Source organism: Heterodontus francisci, chromosome 11, assembly GCF_036365525.1.
Source record: "Heterodontus francisci isolate sHetFra1 chromosome 11, sHetFra1.hap1, whole genome shotgun sequence".
In the NCBI taxonomy this organism is placed as follows: domain Eukaryota; kingdom Metazoa; phylum Chordata; class Chondrichthyes; order Heterodontiformes; family Heterodontidae; genus Heterodontus; species Heterodontus francisci.
Window position 1 is genome coordinate 5,817,039 of NC_090381.1, and position 21,483 is coordinate 5,838,521.

Consider the following 21,483-nt stretch of genomic DNA (forward strand, 5'->3'; position numbering starts at 1 on the left):
CACTGAAACCCATCCCCACACACTGAAACACCTTCCCCATACACTGAAACCCTTCCCCACACACTGAAACACATCCCCACGCACTGAAACACCTTCCCCACACACTGAGACCCCTTCCCGACACACTGAAACACCATCCCCACACACTGAAACACCTTCCTCACACACTGAAATCCCATCCACCACACTGAAACCCTTCCCCAAGCTCTGAGACCCCTTCCCCACACACTGAAACTCCTACCGCACACACTGAAACACCTTCACCATACACTGAAACACCTTCCCCACGCACAGAAACCCTTCCCCACACACTGAAACCCCTTCCCCACACACTGAAACCCTTCCCCATACACAGAAACCCCTTCCCCACCCACTGAAACAACTTCACCACACACTGAAACCCATTCCCCAAATACTGAAACACCATCCCCACACACTGAAACACCTTCCCCACAAAATGAAACACCTTCCCCACACACTGAAACCTCTTCGGCACACACTGAAACACCTTCCCCACACACTGAAACCCTTACCCACACACTGAAACCCCTTCCCCAAACACTGAAACCCTTCCCCACACACTGAAACCCTTCCCCACACACAGAAACCCCTTCCCCTCACACTGAAACACCGACACCACACACTGAAACCCCTTCCTCACACAGTGAAACACCATCCCCACACACTGAAATACCTTCCCCACACAATGAAACACCTTCCCCACTCACTGAAGCCCCTTCCGCACACACTGAAACACCTTCCCCACACTCTAAAACCCTTACCCACACACTGAAGCACCTTCCCCACACACTGAAGCACCTTCCCCACACACTGAAGCAACTTCCCCACACACAGAAACACCTACCCCACTCACTGAAACATCTTCCCCACACACTGAAACACCTTCCACACACACTGAAACGCTTCCCCACACACTGAAACCCCTTCCCAACACACTGAAACCCTTCCCCACACACAGAAACACCTACACCACACACTGAAACCCCTTGCCCACACACTGAAACACCATGCCCACACACTGAAACCCTTACCCACACACTGAAACACCTTCCCCACACACTGAAATCCCTTCTCCACACACTGAAACACCTTCCACACACACTGAAACGCTTCCCCACACACTGAAACCCCTTCCCAACACACTGAAACCCTTCCCCACACACTGAAACACCTACACCACACACTGAAACCCCTTCCCCACACACTGAAACACCATGCCCACACACTAAAACCCTTACCCACACACTGAAACACCTTCCCCACACACTGAAATCCCTTCTCCACACACTGAAACCCCTTCCCCACACGCTGAAACGACTTCCGCACACACTGAAACCCCTTCCGCACACACTGAAAAACCTTCCCCACACACTGAAAAACCTTCCCCACACACTGAAACCCCTTCCTCACACACTGAAACCCATTCCGCACACAGTGAAGCCCTTCCCCACACACTGAAACACATCCCCACACACTGAAACACATCCCCAAACACTGAAACACCTTCCCCACACACTGACACCCCTTCCCCACACACTGCAACAACTTCCCCACACACTGAAACCCATCCCCACACACTGAAACACCTTCCCCACACACTGGAACCCTTCCCCACACACTGAAATACATCCCCACGCACTGAAACACCTTCCCCACTCACTGAGACCCCTTCCCCACACACTGAAACACCATCCCCACACACTGAAACACATCCCCACGCACTGAAACACCTTCCCCACACACTGAGACCCCTTCCCCACACACTGAAACACCATCCCCACACACTGAAACACCTTCCTCACACACTGAAATCCCATCCACCACACTGAAAACTTTGCCCACTCTCTGAGACCCCTTCCCCACACACTGAAACACATGCCCCACACTCTGAAACACCTTCCCCACACACTGAAACACCTTCACCATACACTGAAACACCTTCCCCACGCACAGCAACCCTTCCCCACACACTGAAACCCCTTCCCCACACATGAAACCCTTCCCCATACACTGAAACCCCTTCCCCACACACTGAAACAACTTCACCACACACTGAAACCCATTCCACAAATACAGAAACACCATCCCCACACACTGAAACACCTTCCCCACACAATGAAACACCTTCCACACACACTGAAACCTCTTCCGCACACACTCAAACACCTTCCCCACACACTGAAACCCTTACCCCACACTGAAACCCCTTCCCCACACACTGAAACCCTTCCCCACACACTGAAACCCCTTCCCCACACACTGAGACCCCTTCCCCACACACTGAAACACCATCCCCACACACAGAAAGACCTTCCCCACACACTGAAATCCCATCCACCACACTGAAAGCCTTCCCCACACTCTGAGACCCCTTCCCCACACACTGAAACACCTACCCCACACACTGAAACCTCTTCCCCACACACTGAAACCTCTTCCCCACACACTGAAACACATTCCACACACACTGAAACACCATCCCCACACACTGAAACACATCCCCACGCACTGAAACATCTTCCCCACACACTGAGACCCCTTCCCCACTCACTGAAATACCATCCCCACACACTGAAACACCTTCCTCAAACACTGAAATCCCATCCACCACAGTGAAAACTTTCCCCACATTCTGAGACCCCTTCCCCACACACTGAAACACATGCCCCACACTCTGAAACACCTTCCCCACACACTGACACACCTTCACCATACACTGAAACACCTTCCCCAAGCACAGAAACCCTTCCCCACACACTGAAACCCCTTCCCCACACAATGAAACACCTTCCCCACACACTGAAGCCCCTTCCGCACACACTGACACCCCTTCCCCACACACTGCAACAACTTCCCCACACACTGAAACCCATCCCCACACACTGAAACACCTTCCCCACACACTGGAACCCTTCCCCACACACTGAAATACATCCCCACGCACTGAAACACCTTCCCCACACACTGAGACCCCTTCCCCACACACTGAAACACCATCCCCACACACTGAAACACATCCCCACGCACTGAAACACCTTCCCCACACACTGAGACCCCTTCCCCACACACTGAAACACCATCCCCACACACTGAAACACCTTCCTCACACACTGAAATCCCATCCACCACACTGAAAACTTTGCCCACTCTCTGAGACCCCTTCCCCACACACTGAAACACATGCCCCACACTCTGAAACACCTTCCCCACACACTGAAACACCTTCACCATACACTGAAACACCTTCCCCACGCACAGCAACCCTTCCCCACACACTGAAACCCCTTCCCCACACATGAAACCCTTCCCCATACACTGAAACCCCTTCCCCACACACTGAAACAACTTCACCACACACTGAAACCCATTCCACAAATACAGAAACACCATCCCCACACACTGAAACACCTTCCCCACACAATGAAACACCTTCCACACACACTGAAACCTCTTCCGCACACACTCAAACACCTTCCCCACACACTGAAACCCTTACCCCACACTGAAACCCCTTCCCCACACACTGAAACCCTTCCCCACACACTGAAACCCCTTCCCCACACACTGAGACCCCTTCCCCACACACTGAAACACCATCCCCACACACAGAAAGACCTTCCCCACACACTGAAATCCCATCCACCACACTGAAAGCCTTTCCCACACTCTGAGACCCCTTCCCCACACACTGAAACACCTACCCCACACACTGAAACACCTTCCCCACACACTGAAACACCTTCACCATGCACTGAAACACCTTCCCCACACACAGAAACCCCTTCCCCACACACTGAAACACCTACAACACACACTGAAACCCCTTCCCCACTCACTGAAACTCCATCCCCACACACTGAAATATCTTCCCCACACAATGAAACACCTTCCCCACACACTGAAGCCCCTTCCGCACACACTGAAACACCTTCCCCACACACTGAAACCCTTACCCACACACTGAAACACCTTCCCCAGACACTGAAGCACCCTCCCCACACACTGATACACCTTCCCCACACACTGAAACCTCTTCCCCACACACTGAAACCTCTTCCCCACACACTGAAACACCTTCCACACACACTGAAACCCTTCCCCACACACTGAAACCCCTTCCCCACACACTGAATAACTTCCCCACACACAGAAACCCCTTTCCCACAGACTGAAACAACTAAACCACACACTGAAACCCCTTCCCCACACACTGAAACACTATCCCCACACACTGAAATACCTTCCCCACACAATGAAACAACTTCCCCACATACTGAAGCCCTTACCCACACACTGAAACACCTTCCGCAAACACTGAAATCCCTTCTCCACACACTGAAACCCCTTCCCCACACGCAGAAACGACTTCCGCACACACTGAAACCCCTTCTGCATACACTGAAACACCTTCCCCACACACTGAAACACCTTCCTCACACACTGAAACCATTTCTGCACAAACTGAAAAACCTTCACCACACACTGAAAACCCTTCCACACACACTGAAACCCATTCTGCACACAGTGAAGCCCTTCACCACACACTGAAACACATCCCCACACACTGAAACACATCCCCACACACTGAAACACCTTCCCCACACACTGAAACCCCTTCCACACACACTGAAACAACTTCCCCACACACTGAAACCCATCCCCATACACTGAAACACCTTCCCCATACACTGAAACCCTTCCCCACACACTGAAACACATCCCCACGCACTGAAACACCTTCCCCACACACTGAGACCCCTTCCCGACACACTGAAACACCATCCCCACACACTGAAACACCTTCCTCACACACTGAAATCCCATCCACCACACTGAAACCCTTCCCCAAGCTCTGAGACCCCTTCCCCACACACTGAAACTCCTACCGCACACACTGAAACACCTTCACCATACACTGAAACACCTTCCCCACGCACAGAAACCCTTCCCCACACACTGAAACCCCTTCCCCACACACTGAAACCCTTCCCCATACACAGAAACCCCTTCCCCACCCACTGAAACAACTTCACCACACACTGAAACCCATTCCCCAAATACTGAAACACCATCCCCACACACTGAAACACCTTCCCCACAAAATGAAACACCTTCCCCACACACTGAAACCTCTTCGGCACACACTGAAACACCTTCCCCACACACTGAAACCCTTACCCACACACTGAAACCCCTTCCCCAAACACTGAAACCCTTCCCCACACACTGAAACCCTTTCCCCACACACTGAGACCCCTTCCCCACACACTGAAACACCATCCCCACACACATAAATACCTTCCCCACACACTGAAATCCCATCCACCACACTGAAAACCTTCCCCACACTCTGAGACCCCTTCCCCACACACTGAAACACCTTCCCCACACACTGAAACAGCGTCCCCACACACTGAAACACCTTCACCATACACTGAAACACCTTCCTCACACACAGAAACCCCTTCCCCACACACTGAAACACCTACACCACACACTGAAACCCCTTCCCCACACACTGAAACACCATCCCCACACACTGGAATACCTTCTCCACACAATGAAACACCTTCCCCACACACTGAAGCCCCTTGTCACACACTGAAACACCTTCCCCACACATTGAAACCTTTACCCACACACTGAAACACCTTCCACAGACACTGAAGCACCTTCCCCACACACTGAAACAACTTCCCCACACACTGAAACACCTTCCCCACACACTGAAACCTCTTCCCCACACACTGAAACAACTTCCCCACACACTGGAACCCTTCCCCACACACAGAAACCCCTTCCCCACACACTGAAACACCTACAGCACACACTGAAACCCCTTCACCACACACTGAAACACCATCCCCACACACTGAAATACATTCCCCACACAATGAAACACCTTCCCCACACACTGAAGCCCCTTCCGCACACACTGAAACAAATTCCCCACAAACTGAAATCCCTTGTCCACACACTGAAACCCCTTCCCCACACGCTGAAACGACTTCCGCACACACTGAAACCCCTTCCGCACACACTGAAACACCTTCCCCACACACTGCAACACCTTCCCCACACTCTGAAACCATTTCTGCACATACTGAAAAACCTTCCCCACACACTGAAACCCCTTCCTCACACACTGGAACCCATTCCGCACACAGTGAAGCCATTCCCCACACACTGAAACACATCCCCACACATTGAAACACATCCCCACACACTGAAACACCTTCCCCACACAGTGACACACCTTCCCCACACACTGAAACAACTTCCCCCCACTCTGAAAAACATCCCCACGCACTGAAACACCTTCCCCACACACTGAGACCCCTTCCCCACACTCTGAAAAACATCCCCACGCACTGAAACACCTTCCCCACACACTGAGACCCCTTCCCCACACACTGAAACACCATCCCCACACACTGAAACACATCCCCACGCACTGAAACATCTTCCCCACACACTGAGACCCCTTCCCCACTCACTGAAACACCATCCCCACACACTGAAACACCTTCCTCAAACACTGAAATCCCATCCACCACAGTGAAAACTTTCCCCACATTCTGAGACCCCTTCCCCACACACTGAAACACATGCCCCACACTCTGAAACACCTTCCCCACACACTGACACACCTTCACCATACACTGAAACACCTTCCCCAATCACAGAAACCCTTCCCCACACACTGAAACCCATTCCCCACACATGAAACCCTTCCCCATACACTGAAACACCATCCCCACACACTGAAACAACTTCACCACACACTGAAACCCATTCCCCACCCACTGAAACCTCTTCCGCACACACTGAAACACCTTCCCCACACACTGAAACCCTTACCCACACACTGAAACCCCTTCCCCACACACTGAAACCCTTCCCCACACACTGAAACCCCTTCCCCACACACTGAGACCCCTTGCCCACACACTGAAACACCATCCCCACACACAGAAAGACCTTCCCCACACACTGAAATCCCATCCACCACACTGAAAACATTCCCCACACTCTGAGACCCCTTCCCCATACACTGAATCACCTTCCCCACACACTGAAACACCTTCCCCAGACACTGAAACACCTTCACCATACACTGAAACACCTTCCCCAAACACAGAAACCCCTTCCCCACTCACTGAAACACCTACACCACACACTGAATCCCCTTCCCCACGCACTGAAACACCATCCCCACACACTGAAATATCTTCCCCACACAATGAAACACCTTCCCCACACACTGAAGCCCCTTCCGCACACACTGAAACACCTTCCCCACACACTGAAACCCTTACCCACACACTGAAACACCTTCCCCAGACACTGAAGCACCTTCCCCACACACTGAAACAACTTCCGCACACACTGAAACACCTTCCCCACACACTGAAACCTCTTCCCCACACACTGAAACCACTTCCCCACACACTGAAACACCTTCCACACACACTGAAACCCTTCGCCACACACTGAAACCCCTTCCCCACACACTGAATCCCTTCCCCACACACAGAAACCCCTTTTCCACACACTGAAACAACTACACCACACACTGAAACCCCTTCCCCACACACTGAAACACCATCCCCACACACTGAAATACCTTCCCCACACAATGAAACACCTTCCCCACACACTGAAGCCCCTTCCGCACACACTGAAACACCTTCCCCACACACTGAAACCCTTACCCACACACTGAAACACCTTCCCCAAACACTGAAATCCCTTCTCCACACACTGAAACCCCTTCCCCACACGCCGAAACGACTTCCGCACACACTGAAACCTCTTCTGCACACACTGAAACACCTTCCCCACACACTGAAACCCTTTCCCCACACACTGAAACACCATCCCCACACACTGAAACACCTTCCTCACACACTGAAAGCCCATCCACCACACTGACACCCTTCCCCACACTCTGAGACCCCTTCCCCACACACTGAAACACGTACCGCACACACTGAAACACCTTCACCATACACTGAAACACCTTCCCCACGCACAGAAACCCTTCCCCACACACTGAAACCCCTTCCCCACTCACTGAAACCCTTCCCCATACACAGAAACCCCTTCCCCACACACTGAAACAACTTCACCACACACTGAAACCCATTCCCCGAATACTGAAACACCATCCCCACACACTGAAACACCTTCCCCACACAATGAAACACTTTCCCACACACTGAAACCTCTTCGGCACACACTGAAACACCTTCCCCACACACTGAAACCCTTACCCACACTGAAACCCCTTCCCCACACACTGAAACCCTTCCCCACACACTGAAACCCTTGCTCCACACACTGAGACCCATTCCCCACACACTGAAACACCATCCCCTTACACAGAAAGACCTTCCCCACACACTGAAATCCCATCCACCACACTGAAAACCTTCCCCACACTCTGAGACCCCTTCCCCACTCACTGAAACACCTTCCCCACACACTGAAACAGCTTCCCCACACATTGAAACACCTTCACCATACACTGAAACACCTTCCCCACACACAGAAACCCCTTCCCCACACACTGAAACACCTACACCACACACTGAAACCCCTTCCCCACACACTGAAACACCATCCCCACACACTAAAATACCTTCTCCACACAATGAAACCCCTTCCCCACACACTGAAACACCTATACCACACACTGAAACCCCTTCCCCACACACTGAAATATCTTCCCCACACAATGAAACACCTTCCCCACACACTGAAGCCCCTTCTGCACACACTGAAACACCTTCCCCACACACTGAAACGACTTCCACACACACTAAAACCCCTTCCGCACACACTGAAACACCTTCCCCACACACTAAAACACCTTCCCCACACACTGAAACCATTTCTGCACATACAGAAAAACCTTCCCCACACACTGAAACCCCTTCCCCACACACTGAAACCCATTCCGCACACAGTGAAGCCCTTCCCCACACACTGAGACCCCTTCCCCACACACTGAAACACCATCCCCACACACAGAAAGACCTTCCCCACACACTGAAATCCAATCCACCACACTGAAAGCCTTCCCCACACTCTGAGACCCCTTCCCCACACACTGAAACACCTACCCCACACACTGAAACACCTTCCCCACACACTGAAACACCTTCACCATGCACTGAAACACCTTCCCCACACACAGAAACCCCTTCCCCACACACTGAAACACCTACAACACACACTGAAACCCCTTCCCCACTCACTGAAACTCCATCCCCACACACTGAAATATCTTCCCCACACAATGAAACACCTTCCCCACACACTGAAGCCCCTTCCGCACACACTGAAACACCTTCCCCACACACTGAAACCCTTACCCACACACTGAAACACCTTCCCCAGACACTGAAGCACCTTCCCCACACACTGATACACCTTCCCCACACACTGAAACCTCTTCCCCACACACTGAAACCTCTTCCCCACACACTGAAACACCTTCCACACACACTGAAACCCTTCCCCACACACTGAAACCCCTTCCCCACACACTGAATAACTTCCCCACACACAGAAACCCCTTTCCCACACACTGAAACAACTAAACCACACACTGAAACCCCTTCCCCACACACTGAAACACCATCCCCACACACTGAAATACCTTCCCCACACAATGAAACACCTTCCCCACATACTGAAGCCCTTACCCACACACTGAAACACCTTCCGCAAACACTGAAATCCCTTCTCCACACACTGAAACCCCTTCCCCACACGCAGAAACGACTTCCGCACACACTGAAACCCCTTCTGCACACACTGAAACACCTTCCGCAAACACTGAAACCCTTTCCCCACACACTGAGACCCCTTCCCCACACACTGAAACACCATCCCCACACACATAAATACCTTCCCCCCACACTGAAATCCCATCCACCACACTGAAAACCTTCCCCACACTCTGAGACCCCTTCCCCACACACTGAAACACCTTCCCCACACACTGAAACAGCGTCCCCACACACTGAAACACCTTCACCATACACTGAAACACCTTCCTCACACACAGAAACCCCTTCCCCACACACTGAAACACCTACACCACACACTGAAACACCTTCCCCACACACTGAAACACCATCCCCACACACTGGAATACCTTCTCCACACAATGAAACACCTTCCCCACACACTGAAGCCCCTTGTCACACACTGAAACACCTTCCCCACACATTGAAACCTTTACCCACACACTGAAACACCTTCCACAGACACTGAAGCACCTTCCCCACACACTGAAACAACTTCCCCACACACTGAAACACCTTCCCCACACACTGAAACCTCTACCCCACACACTGAAACCCCTTCCCCACACACTGGAACCCTTCCCCACACACAGAAACCCCTTCCCCACACTCTGAAACACCTACAGCACACACTGAAACCCCTTCACCACACACTGAAACACCATCCCCACACACTGAAATACCTTCCCCACACAATGAAACACCTTCCCCACACACTGAAGCCCCTTCCGCACACACTGAAACAAATTCCCCACAAACTGAAATCCCTTGTCCACACACTGAAACCCCTTCCCCACACGCTGAAACGACTTCCGCACACACTGAAACCCCTTCCGCACACACTGAAACACCTTCCCCACACACTGCAACACCTTCCCCACACTCTGAAACCATTTCTGCACATACTGAAAAACCTTCCCCACACACTGAAACCCCTTCCTCACACACTGGAACCCATTCCGCACACAGTGAAGCCATTCCCCACACACTGAAACACATCCCCACACACTGAAACACATCCCCACACACTGAAACACCTTCCCCACACACTGACACACCTTCCCCACACACTGAAACAACTTCCCCACACTCTGAAAAACATCCCCACGCACTGAAACACCTTCCCCACACACTGAGACCCCTTCCCCACACACTGAAACACCATCCCCACACACTGAAACACATCCCCACGCACTGAAACATCTTCCCCACACACTGAGACCCCTTCCCCACTCACTGAAACACCATCCCCACACACTGAAACACCTTCCTCAAACACTGAAATCCCATCCACCACAGTGAAAACTTTCCCCACATTCTGAGACCCCTTCCCCACACACTGAAACACATGCCCCACACTCTGAAACACATTCCCCACACACTGACACACCTTCACCATACACTGAAACACCTTCCCCAATCACAGAAACCCTTCCCCACACACTGAAACCCATTCCCCACACATGAAACCCTTCCCCATACACTGAAACACCATCCCCACACACTGAAACAACTTCACCACACACTGAAACCCATTCCCCACCCACTGAAACCTCTTCCGCACACACTGAAACACCTTCCCCACACACTGAAACCCTTACCCACACACTGAAACCCCTTCCCCACACACTGAAACCCTTCCCCACACACTGAAACCCCTTCCCCACACACTGAGACCCCTTGCCCACACACTGAAACACCATCCCCACACACAGAAAGACCTTCCCCACACACTGAAATCCCATCCACCACACTGAAAACATTCCCCACACTCTGAGACCCCTTCCCCATACACTGAATCACCTTCCCCACACACTGAAACACCGTCCCCAGACACTGAAACACCTTCACCATACACTGAAACACCTTCCCCAAACACAGAAACCCCTTCCCCACTCACTGAAACACCTACACCACACACTGAATCCCCTTCCCCACGCACTGAAACACCATCCCCACACACTGAAATATCTTCCCCACACAATGAAACACCTTCCCCACACACTGAAGCCCCTTCCGCACACACTGAAACACCTTCCCCACACACTGAAACCCTTACCCACACACTGAAACACCTTCCCCAGACACTGAAGCACCTTCCCCACACACTGAAACAACTTCCGCACACACTGAAACACCTTCCCCACACACTGAAACCTCTTCCCCACACACTGAAACCACTTCCCCACACACTGAAACACCTTCCACACACACTGAAACCCTTCGCCACACACTGAAACCCCTTCCCCACACACTGAATCCCTTCCCCACACACAGAAACACCTTTTCCACACACTGAAACAACTACACCACACACTGAAACCCCTTCCCCACACACTGAAACACCATCCCCACACACTGAAATACCTTCCCCACACAATGAAACACCTTCCCCACACACTGAAGCCCCTTCCGCACACACTGAAACACCTTCCCCACACACTGAAACCCTTACCCACACACTGAAACACCTTCCCCAAACACTGAAATCCCTTCTCCACACACTGAAACCCCTTCCCCACACGCCGAAACGACTTCCGCACACACTGAAACCTCTTCTGCTCACACTGAAACACCTTCCCCACACACTGAAACACCTTCCCCACACACTGAAACCATTTCTGCACATACTGAAAAACCTTCACCAGACACTGAAACCACTTCCCACACACTGAAACCCATTCCGCACACAGTGAAGCCCTTCACCACACACTGAAACAACTTCCCCACACACTGAAACCCATCCCCACACACTGAAACACCTTCCCCACACACTGAAACCCTTCCCCACACACTGAAACACATCCCCACGCACTGAAACACCTTCCCCACACACTGAAACCCTTTCCCCACACACTGAAACACCATCCCCACACACTGAAACACCTTCCTCACACACTGAAAGCCCATCCACCACACTGACACCCTTCCCCACACTCTGAGACCCCTTCCCCACACACTGAAACACGTACCGCACACACTGAAACCCCTTCCCCACTCACTGAAACCCTTCCCCATACACAGAAACCCCTTCCCCACACACTGAAACAACTTCACCACACACTGAAACCCATTCCCCGAATACTGAAACACCATCCCCACACACTGAAACACCTTCCCCACACAATGAAACACTTTCCCACACACTGAAACCTCTTCGGCACACACTGAAACACCTTCCCCACACACTGAAACCCTTACCCACACTGAAACCCCTTCCCCACACACTGAAACCCTTCCCCACACACTGAAACCCTTGCTTCACACACTGAGACCCATTCCCCACACACTGAAACACCATCCCCTTACACAGAAAGACCTTCCCCACACACTGAAATCCCATCCACCACACTGAAAACCTTCCCCACACTCTGAGACCCCTTCCCCACTCACTGAAACACCTTCCCCACACACTGAAACAGCTTCCCCACACATTGAAACACCTTCACCATACACTGAAACACCTTCCCCACACACAGAAACCCCTTCCCCACACACTGAAACACCTACACCACACACTGAAACCCCTTCCCCACACACTGAAACACCATCCCCACACACTAAAATACCTTCTCCACACAATGAAACCCCTTCCCCACACACTGAAACACCTATACCACACACTGAAACCCCTTCCCCACACACTGAAATATCTTCCCCACACAATGAAACACCTTCCCCACACACTGAAGCCCCTTCCGCACACACTGAAACACCTTCCCCACACACTGAAACGACTTCCACACACACTAAAACCCCTTCCGCACACACTGAAACAACTTCCCCACACACTGAAACACCTTCCCCACACACTGAAACCATTTCTGCACATACAGAAAAACCTTCCCCACACACTGAAACCCCTTCCCCACACACTGAAACCCATTCCGCACACAGTGAAGCCCTTCCCCACACACTGAGACCCCTTCCCCACACACTGAAACACCATCCCCACACACAGAAAGACCTTCCCCACACACTGAAATCCAATCCACCACACTGAAAGCCTTCCCCACACTCTGAGACCCCTTCCCCACACACTGAAACACCTACCCCACACACTGAAACACCTTCCCCACACACTGAAACACCTTCACCATGCACTGAAACACCTTCCCCACACACAGAAACCCCTTCCCCACACACTGAAACACCTACAACACACACTGAAACCCCTTCCCCACTCACTGAAACTCCATCCCCACACACTGAAATATCTTCCCCACACAATGAAACACCTTCCCCACACACTGAAGCCCCTTCCGCACACACTGAAACACCTTCCCCACACACTGAAACCCTTACCCACACACTGAAACACCTTCCCCAGACACTGAAGCACCTTCCCCACACACTGATACACCTTCCCCACACACTGAAACCTCTTCCCCACACACTGAAACCTCTTCCCCACACACTGAAACACCTTCCACACACACTGAAACCCTTCCCCACACACTGAAACCCCTTCCCCACACACTGAATAACTTCCCCACACACAGAAACCCCTTTCCCACACACTGAAACAACTAAACCACACACTGAAACCCCTTCCCCACACACTGAAACACCATCCCCACACACTGAAATACCTTCCCCACACAATGAAACACCTTCCCCACATACTGAAGCCCTTACCCACACACTGAAACACCTTCCGCAAACACTGAAATCCCTTCTCCACACACTGAAACCCCTTCCCCACACGCAGAAACGACTTCCGCACACACTGAAACCCCTTCTGCACACACTGAAACACCTTCCCCACACACTGAAACACCTTCCTCACAAACTGAAACCATTTCTGCACAAACTGAAAAACCTTCACCACACACTGAAAACCCTTCCACACACACTGAAACCCATTCTGCACACAGTGAAGCCCTTCACCACACACTGAAACACATCCCCACACACTGAAACACATCCCCACACACTGAAACACCTTCCCCACACACTGAAACCCATCCCCACACACTGAAACACCTTCCCCATACACTGAAACCCTTCCCCACACACTGAAACACATCCCCACGCACTGAAACACCTTCCCCACACACTGAGACCCCTTCCCGACACACTGAAACACCATCCCCACACACTGAAACACCTTCCTCACACACTGAAATCCCATCCACCACACTGAAACCCTTCCCCAAGCTCTGAGACCCCTTCCCCACACACTGAAACTCCTACCGCACACACTGAAACACCTTCACCATACACTGAAACACCTTCCCCACGCACAGAAACCCTTCCCCACACACTGAAACCCCTTCCCCACACACTGAAACCCTTCCCCATACACAGAAACCCCTTCCCCACACACTGAAACAACTTCACCACACACTGAAACCCATTCCCCAAATACTGAAACACCATCCCCACACACTGAAACACCTTCCCCACAAAATGAAACACCTTCCCCACACACTGAAACCTCTTCGGCACACACTGAAACACCTTCCCCACACACTGAAACCCTTACCCACACACTGAAACACCTTCCCCAAACACTGAAACCCTTCCCCACACACTGAAATCCTTTCCCCACACACTGAGACCCCTTCCCCACACACTGAAAACCTTCCCCACACTCTGAGACCCCTTCCCCACACACTGAAACACCTTCCCCACACACTGAAACAGCGTCCCCACACACTGAAACACCTTCACCATACACTGAAACACCTTCCTCACACACAGAAACCCCTTCCCCACACACTGAAACACCTACACCACACACTGAAACCCCTTCCCCACACACTGAAACACCATCCCCACACACTGAAATACCTTCTCCACACAATGAAACACCTTCCCCACACACTGAAGCCCCTTGTCACACACTGAAACACCTTCCCCACACACTGAAACCTTTACCCACACACTGAAACACCTTCCACAGACACTGAAGCACCTTCCCCACACACTGAAACAACTTCCCCACACACTGAAACACCTTCCCCACACACTGAAACCTCTTCCCCACACACTGAAACCCCTTCCCCACACACTGGAACCCTTCCCCACACACAGAAACCCTTACCCCACACGCTGAAACGACTTCCGCACACACTGAAACCCCTTCCGCACACACTGAAACACCTTCCCCACACACTGCAACACCTTCCCCACACACTGAAACCATTTCTGCACATACTGAAAAACCTTCCCCACACACTGAAACCCCTTCCTCACACACTGGAACCCATTCCGCACACAGTGAAGCCATTCCCCACACACTGAAACACATCCCCACACACTGAAACACATCCCCACACACTGAAACACCTTCCCCACATACTGACACACCTTCCCCACACACTGAAACAACTTCCCCCCACTCTGAAAAACATCCCCACGCACTGAAACACCTTCCCCACACACTGAGACCCCTTCCCCACACTCTGAAAAACATCCCCACGCACTGAAACACCTTCCCCACACACTGAGACCCCTTCCCCACACACTGAAACACCATCCCCACACACTGAAACACATCCCCACGCACTGAAACATCTTCCCCACACACTGAGACCCCTTCCCCACTCACTGAAACACCATCCCCACACACTGAAACACCTTCCTCAAACACTGAAATCCCATCCACCACAGTGAAAACTTTCCCCACACTCTGAGACCCCTTCCCCACACACTGAAACACATGCCCCACACTCTGAAACACCTTCCCCACACACTGACACACCTTCACCATACACTGAAACACCTTCCCCAAGCACAGAAACCCTTCCCCACACACTGAAACCCCTTCCCCACACATGAAACCCTTCCCCATACACTGAAACACCATCCCCACACACTGAAACAACTTCACCACACACTGAATCCCATTCCCCACCCACTGAAACCTCTTCCGCACACACTGAAACACCTTCCCCACACACTGAAACCCTTACCCACACACTGAAACCCCTTCCCCACACACTGAAACCCTTCCCCACACACTGAAACCCCTTCCCCACACACTGAGACCCCTTGCCCACACACTGAAACACCATCCCCACACACAGAAAGACCTTCCCCACACACTGAAATCCCATCCACCACACTGAAAACATTCCCCACACTCTGAGACCCCTTCCCCATACACTGAATCACCTTCCCCACACACTGAAACACCTTCCCCAGACACTGAAACACCTTCACCATACACTGAAACACCTTCCCCAAACACAGAAACCCCTTCCCCACTCACTGAAACACCTACACCACACACTGAATCCCCTTCCCCACGCACTGAAACACCATCCCCACACACTGAAATATCTTCCCCACACAATGAAACACCTTCCCCACACACTGAAGCCCCTTCCGCACACACTGAAACACCTTCCCCACACACTGAAACCCTTACCCACACACTGAAACACCTTCCCCAGACACTGAAGCTCCTTCCCCACACACTGAAACAACTTCCCCACACACTGAAACACCTTCCCCACACACTGAAACCTCTTCCCCACACACTGAAACCACTTCCCCACACACTGAAACACCTTCCACACACACTGAAACCCTTCGCCACACACTGAAACCCCTTCCCCACACACTGAATCCCTTCCCCACACACAGAAACCCCTTTTCCACACACTGAAACAACTACACCACACACTGAAACCCCTTCCCCACACAATGAAACACCATCCCCACACACTGAAATACCTTCCCCACACAATGAAACACCTTCCCCACACACTGAAGCCCCTTCTGCACACACTGAAACACCTTCCCCACACACTGAAACCCTTACCCACACACTGAAACACCTTCCCCAAACACTGAAATCCCTTCTCCACACACTGAAACCCCTTCCCCACACGCCGAAACGACTTCCGCACACACTGAAACCCCTTCTGCACACACTGAAACACCTTCCCCACACACTGAAACACCTTCCCCACACACTGAAACCATTTCTGCACATACTGAAAAACCTTCACCAGACACTGAAACCACTTCCCACACACTGAAACCCATTCCGCACACAGTGAAGCCCTTCACCACACACTGAAACAACTTCCCCACACACTGAAACCCATCCCCACACACTGAAACACCTTTCCCAAAAACTGAAACCCTTCCCCACACACTGAAACACATCCCCACGCACTGAAACACCTTCCCCACACACTGAAACCCTTTCCCCACACACTGAAACACCATCCCCACACACTGAAACACCTTCCTCACACACTGAAAGCCCATCCACCACACTGACACCCTTCCCCACACTCTGAGACCCCTTCCCCACACACTGAAACACGTACCGCACACACTGAAACATCTTCACCATACACTGAAACACCTTCCCCACGCACAGAAACCCTTCCCCACACACTGAAACCCCTTCCCCACTCACTGAAACCCTTCCCCATACACAGAAACCCCTTCCCCACACACTGAAACAACTTCACCACACACTGAAACCCATTCCCCGAGTACTGAAACACCATCCCCACACACTGAAACACCTTCCCCACACAATGAAACACTTTCCCACACACTGAAACCTCTTCGGCACACACTGAAACACCTTCCCCACACACTGAAACCCTTACCCACACTGAAACCCCTTCCCCACACACTGAAACCCTTCCCCACACACTGAAACCCTTGCTCCACACACTGAGACCCATTCCCCACACACTGAAACACCATCCCCTTACACAGAAAGACCTTCCCCACACACTGAAATCCCATCCACCACACTGAAAACCTTCCCCACACTCTGAGACCCCTTCCCCACTCACTGAAACACCTTCCCCACACACTGAAACAGCTTCCCCACACATTGAAACACCTTCACCATACACTGAAACACCTTCCCCACACACAGAAACCCCTTCCTCACACACTGAAACACCTACACCACACACTGAAACCCCTTCCCCACACACTGAAACACCATCCCCACACACTAAAATACCTTCTCCACACAATGAAACCCCTTCCCCACACACTGAAACACCTATACCACACACTGAAACCCCTTCCCCACACACTGAAATATCTTCCCCACACAATGAAACACCTTCCCCACACACTGAAGCCCCTTCCGCACACACTGAAACACCTTCCCCACACACTGAAACGACTTCCACACACACTAAAACCCCTTCCGCACACACTGAAACACCTTCCCCACACACTGAAACACCTTCCCCACACACTGAAACCATTTCTGCACATACAGAAAAACCTTCCCCACACACTGAAACCCCTTCCCCACACACTGAAACCCATTCCGCACACAGTGAAGCCCTTCACCACACACTGAAACACATCCCCACACACTGAAACACATCCCCACACACTGAAACACCTTCCCCACACACTGAAACCCCTTCCCCACACACTGAAACAATTCCCCACACACTGAAACACCTTCCCCACACACTGAAACCCTTCCCCACACACTGAGACCCCTTCCCCACACACTGAAACACCATCCCCACACACTGAAACACCTTCCTCACACACTGAAATCCCATCCACCACACTGAAACCCTTCCTCACACTCTGAGACCCCTTCCCCACACACTGAAACACCTACCCCACACAATGAAACACCTTCACCACACACTGAAACACCTTCCCCACGCACAGAAACCCTTCCCCACACACTGAAACCCCTTCCCCACACACTGAAACCCTTCCCCATACACAGAAACCCCTTCCCCACACACTGAAACAACTTCACCACACACTGATACCCATTCACCAAATACTGAAACACCATCCCCACACACTAAAACACCTTCCCCACACAATGAAACACCTTCCCCACACACTGAAACCTCTTCTGCACACACTGGAACACCTTCCACACACACTGAAACCCTTACCCTCACACTGATACCCCTTCCCCACACACTGAAACCCTTCCCCACACACTGAAACCCTTTCCCCACACACTGAGACCCCTTCCCCTTCACACTGAAACACCATCCCCACACACTGAAACACCTTGCCCACACACTGAAATCCCATCCACCACACTGAAAACCTTCCCCACACACTGAAACACATTCCCCACACACTGAAACACCTTTACCATACACTGAAACACCTTCCCCACACACAGAAACCCTTCCCCAAACACTGATACCCCTTCCCCACAAACTGAAACCCTTCCACACACACTGAAACCCCTACCCCACACACTGAAACACCTTCACCACACACTGACACCCCTTCCCCACACACTGAAACACCTTCCCGACACACTGAAATACCTTCCCCACACAATGAAACACCTTCCCCACACACTGAAACCCCTTCTGCACACACTGAAACACCTTCCCCACACACTGAAACCCTTCCCCACACACTGAAACACCTTCCCCACACACTGAAACACCTTCCCCACACACTGGCACACCTTCCCCTCACACTGAAACCCCTTCCGCACGCACTGAAACACCTTCCCCACACACTGCAACACATCCCCACACATTGAAACACCTTCCCCACACACCGACACCCCTTCCCAACACACTGAAACCCTTCCCCAAACACTGAAACCCATTCACCACACACTGAAACACATTCCCCACACACTGAAACACATCCAAACACACTGAAACACTTTCCCCACACACTGAAACCCTTTTTCCACACACTGAAACCCCTTCCCCACACACTGAAACGCCTTCCGCAATCACTGAAACCCCTTCCGCACAAACTGAAACACCTTCCCCACAAACTGAAACCCTTTCCGCACATACTGAAACACCTTCCCCACTCACTGAAACCCCTTCCCCACTCACTGAAATACATCCCCACAGACTGAAACCCCTTCCCCACACACTGAATCCCCTTCCGCACACACTGAAACACCTTCCCCACACACTGAAACACCTGCCCCACACACTGAAACCCTTCCCCAAACACTGAAACCCATTCACCACACACTGAAACACATTCCCCACACACTGAAACACTTCCCCAAACACAGAAACACGTTCCCCACACACTGAAACCACTTCCCCACACACTGAAACATCTTCCCCACACTCTGACACCCCTTCCTCACACACAGAAACCCTTCCCCAAACACTGGAAACCATTCACCACACACTGAAACACATTCCCCACACACTAGAACCCTTCCAAACACACTGAAACGCATTCCCTACACCCTGAAACCCATTCCCACACACTGAAACCCCTTCCCCACACACTGAAACGCCTTCCACACACACTGAAACCCCTTCTACATACACAGAAACACCTTACCCACACAGTGAAACCCCTTCCCCACACACTGAAACCCCTTCCGCACATACTGAAAATCCTTCCCCAGACACTGAAACACATCCCCACACACTGAAACACCTTCCCCACACACTGAAAACCTTCCCCACACACTAAAACACATCCCCCCACACTGAAGCACATCCCCACGCACTGAAACACCTTCCCCACACACTGAGACCCCTTCCGCACACACAGAAACAACTTCTGCACACACTGAAACACCTTCCCCACACACTGAAATCCCATCCAAACACACGGAAACACCTTCCCCACACACTGAAACCCATTCCCCACACACTGAAACACCTTCCCGACACACTGAAACACCTTCCCCACACAATGAAACACCTTCCGCAAACAC